Here is a 4,878-nt window from a genome sequence, read left to right as displayed (position 1 = left end):
TTTATTATCGGTTGTTTATAATACGCAGTGCAAAATCAATTGTTTATACTATGCAGTGCACAGAGCAGTCTAATAGCTGCACAATCTTGTAATTCCTATATTATAATAATCCTAAATAATATATTAATAAAATCCTATATATTATAATAAAATCCTATATAATAATAGTTGTGCTTTTAGTTTAAATCTACTTTAATAAATATTGATGAGATGATTGGACACTGATCATGTTTACATGTACATAAGTAAGGAATGTACGAATTTGAATTTTCATTTATCTCGGCTGGTAATGTTTAATGAGCTATCTGCGTCTGGACGATGACAATAAGTTTTGAAATTCTTTTCTTCCCAGCTGTGTGTGCGGCAGATACCTGACAAGTGTAAACTGATCCGTTCAGTCAGCGCCCTCCCAGCCCTCTCCACCCTCCCCGCCTGTGTTCACACTCAGAAGTTTGCTGCGGCAGTGAGTAGAGACAATCCTCCAGGTGCTGCACTGTCCGTCTTGTCCTCAGCCTGGAGCACACCAAACACCTTGTGGGAACTTGAGGAGCCTCCACAGTGTACCCGGTGAGTGCCCCAATGTGGATGTATCTTATCTCTTCATCTATTAAACATATGAGCAGCTGGAACCAACAAACTCCTCTGGGATTCTAGGACGTGTGTAGCTAGCTATTAGAGTTCTGCTTCCTTTGGGCTTGTCTAGATTGGTGTCAGTCAGAAGTAAGCAAAATGCACCTGCATTAAAGCAAAGCCAGTTAAGGGTCACTCGAGAAAAATTTGATTAGAAACCTAGAAGAGTGACAGGAGAAAAAGTCCCAAGTGGTCCATCAAGTCTACCCTCCTTTTAATCATGTTTTAACCTTTTTGTCTGAGTATGGGTCTGTGTTTGCCCTAAGCATGTCTAAATCTACTTACTGTTGACTGACAGTCTGTTCCAAGCATCAACTACTCATTTGGTAAAATAATACTTTCTAAGGTTAGCTTTGAACTTTTCCTCCTGCTAGTTGAAGGACACGTACCAATATTCTTGAGTTTGGCTTCATAATGACCAAAAAATATTCTCTTGAACCCTATTCACACCCTTGCATTTTAAAGGTATGTCAAGTCAAAACTTTTTTTTTTTTTTTTTTTATATCTAGTTTGGAGGGGTTTTTATTTGATGTACACACACAGGCCAATTTATTAGGTACACCTTGCTAGTATCAGGTTGGACCGCTTTTGCCTTCAGAACTACTAATTCTTTGTGGCATAGATACAACAAGGTGTTATTGTAGTTGCTGCTGATTTGTCGGCTACACATCCATGATGCAAATCTCCCATTCCACCACATCCCAAAGGTGCTCTATTGGTTTGAGATCTGGTGACTGGAGGCCATTGGAGTACAATGACCGCATTGTCATGTTCAAGAAACCAGTGGCGAAATGATTTGAGCTTTGTGACATGGTGCATTATCCTGCTGGAAGGAACCATCAGAAGATGCGTACACTGTAGTCATGAAGGGGTGGACATGGTCAGCAACAATACTCGGGTAGGCTGCGGCATTTAAATTATGCTTAATTGGTACTAAGGGGCCCAAAGCGTGCAAAGAAAATATCCCCTACACCATTACACCACCACCACCATCACCAACCTGAACCATTGATACAAGACAGATTGGATCCATTTTAGTACCTTTAGTATGTCCCTCGTTTGTGATATGAGACTAGCAGGCAAAATAAAACTGATGTTCGTTCATCTGATATTTCTCATCGTGTGTACTAGGCTTAAGCTTAAATCTGCTCCCACCCCGCTTTATTCTATCTACCCTGTAAAAGGAAGGTGTATGCTTACTTCTAAGAGCTATCTGGTCCAGTCACATGATCTCCACAGCAGCTGGCTTCAGTGAAGAGAGACCACCACCGACAACTGCTGCAGAGCCTGGGAGCGGACATCTCCCATAGACCTACTATTGGGCATCCGTTGTTGAATGTCTCTCTCCTATCCTGAAGCCGCCACTGACAGCTGATCATGTGACCGGACCGCAATGTTAATTTAGTCGATTAAAATAATTTAATTGAGTAAAATACGACTAAAACTAAAATGGCATTTTAGTCAATGACTATGACTAAAACTAAATCAAAATTAACACTACTATGCTGTGCCTTTTTTTTTTTTTTTTTTAATGGGCAGCACAATTCCTTCCAGAGCTTATATTTATAGCACATTAAAGTTTAAACATGTACAGAAAGGGTTTGTATCCCTTGAAATTTTCCACGTTTTGTCATGTTACAACCAAAAACGTAAATTTATCTTATTGGGATTTTATGTGATAGCCCAACACAAAGTCGCACATAATTGTGAAGTGGAAGGAAAATGATAAATGGTTTTCAATTTTTTTTTACAAAGATCTGAAAATTGTGGTGTGCCTTTTTTATTCAGTGTGTCTGAAAAGTGTGGCGTGTATTTGTGTTCAGCCCTCATTACTCTGATACCCCTAACTAAAATCTAGTGGAATCAATTACCTTCTGTAGTCAACTAATTGGTAGAGTCCACCTGTGTGAATTTAATCTCTGAATTAATACAGCTGTTTTGTGAAGCCCTCAGAGGTTTGTTAGAAAACATTGGTGAACAAACGGCATCATCAAGGACAAGGAACACACCAGACAGGTGAGGGATAAAGTTGTGGAGAAGTTTAATATCCCAAGCTTTGAGGATCTCACGGAGCACTGTTCAATCCATCATCCGAAAATGGAAAGAGCCGTCCAACTAAACTCAAAGGCCAAACAAGAAGAGCATTAATCAGAAAAGCAACCAAAAGGCCCATGATAACTCTGGAGGAGCTGCGGAAATCCACATCTCAGGTGGGAGAATCTGTCCACAGGACAACTATTAGTCGTGCACTCCACAAATCTGACCTTTATGAAAGAGTGGCAAGAAGGAAGACATTGTTGAGAGAAAGCCATAAGAAGTCCTGTTTGCAGTTTGTGAGAAGCCATGTGGGGGACACAGCAAACATATGGAAGAAGGTGCTCTGGTCAGATTAGACCTGAATCACCCTGAACACACCATCTCCACTGTGAAACATGGTGGTGGCAGCATTATGTTGTAGGGATGCTTTTCTTCAGTGGGAACAGGAAAACTGGTCAGAGTTGATGGGAAGATGGATGGAGCCAAATACAGGACAATCTTAGAAGAAAACCTGTTGGAGTCTGCAAAAGACTTGACTGGGACAGAGATTCACCTTTAAGCAGGACAACAACCCTAAACATACAGCCAGAGCTGTAATGAATGGTCCAGACATAAATCCAATTGAGAATCTGTGGCTAGACTTGAAAATTGCTGTTCACAGATGCTCTCCATCCAATCTGACAGAACTTGAGCTATTTTGCAAAGAAGAATGGGCAAAAATTGTACTTTTTAGATGTGCAAAGCTGGTGGAGACATCCCCAAAAAGACTTGCAACAGTAGTTGCAGCAAAAGGTGAATTCAAATGTATGCCACACTTTTCACATATTTATTTGTAAAATAATTTTAAAACCATTCATCATTTTCCTTCCACTTCACAATTATGTGCCACTTTGTGTTGGTCTATCATATAGAAAATCCCAATAAAATACATTTACATTTTTGCTTGTAACATGACAAAATGTGGAAAATTTCAAGCAGTCTGAACACTTTCAAGGCACTGTATTGCACTATTTCACTACTGCATAAAAATAAGTAGGGGGTATCTACTAAGCTGCTGAAAGCAAAAAATATATATAAGAAAACGGCTTTTCTTATATCTTTTCTTAATATTTAATGTTGGTAATATAGTGAGGTGATATGAGCAACGGCATTACAGCCAAGTAGTTTACAGGTTTTTTTTTTTTTTTTTTGCAGTTTTTGTATTTTAAAGATGCACTCCTGTTTGTCAAAAGGCTGAAAGCCAAAAGACGTATGTCACAATGGCTAAATCTGTGTCTAGTACATGTTCAAACCTTAATACCATAAATAATGTTAGACGTTTCTCCAGGCGTATACAGTGTGTTTGGAAATTCTAGAGAAATGCATAAAATAGTGCATTACAATTTACCTAAACCATTTGATTTTAGTTGAATAAAATGGTATGAGATTTTAGTCGACTAAAATGTACTGGAGATATTAGTCGACCAACATATGCCTAAAATACGACTAAAACTAAAATGGCATTTTAGTCAAGACTGAGGGTTAAGGGTATATACATCTTTCTTTCACAAGGTAGGGTTTAGAAGGGGGTTGGGAGCAGGTTTAAAGCCTTTCTTAACCCAGGAGCCTACATTCACTATATCTGGTCTCCCACAGAACATGGAAACTGCTAAATACCTTTTCTCATCAGCCGTATATAGCAGTCTTGTGACATTTATCTATGTCTGGTTAAAGCTTGTAGGAGGAGTTTTCATTTTTCACTGACTGTCCTATTAGGCTGCATGACCCCTGATCCTCTGGCTGTCTGACAGCGCAGATCACATGCACCCTCCCCCAAAAAATTAAATTAAAAAAAGGCTCTAGTAATACAAATTAAACTGAGTATGTGGAGAGTGCCCCCAAGGCTCTATGCTATCAGGAGACGGATTGAGGATCATGGAAAAAGGGGAGGATCAGAGAAGATTGGATCAAACAGTCTTTTAACACAATGCGCAGGGTTAACCCCTTAGGTTCCACAGTGAGTATAACAAGCATGCTTTACTGCATATACAGACTGATTTTACTGTTGTAGCTTTGGTAACACTTTAAGGTTAGTAAGGAAATGGCTAGACTGCCACTTCTAAGATTTGTTTGCGATATTTGAGAAGTGAATTTTAGTGTGATCAGCTTTTGGTTTCCATAAGGCAATGGAATGCATGTCATGTACTTGGTACATGTTATTTTTCTTGGGAT

General features: G+C 39.2%; 1 protein-coding gene across 1 annotated transcript in view; it reads left to right on the top strand.

The window, feature by feature from the left end:
• Window positions 1-421: 421 nt before the first annotated feature.
• The window catches only part of VWA2 (von Willebrand factor A domain containing 2), a 128,310-nt gene continuing 123,853 nt past the window's right edge, over window positions 422-4,878 (top strand). Inside the window, exon 1 of the mRNA XM_077454980.1 lies at window positions 422-567. The gene's annotated coding sequence lies outside the window, so the exon portion shown is untranslated. The remainder of the gene's footprint in view (window positions 568-4,878) is intronic.

This window comes from Lithobates pipiens, unplaced genomic scaffold, assembly GCF_037356315.1.
Source record: "Lithobates pipiens isolate NorthernLeopardFrog02 unplaced genomic scaffold, aLitPip1_a1.2 Scaffold_25, whole genome shotgun sequence".
Taxonomy (NCBI): Eukaryota; Metazoa; Chordata; class Amphibia; order Anura; family Ranidae; genus Lithobates; species Lithobates pipiens.
This window is presented reverse-complemented; position numbering and strand designations above follow the sequence as displayed.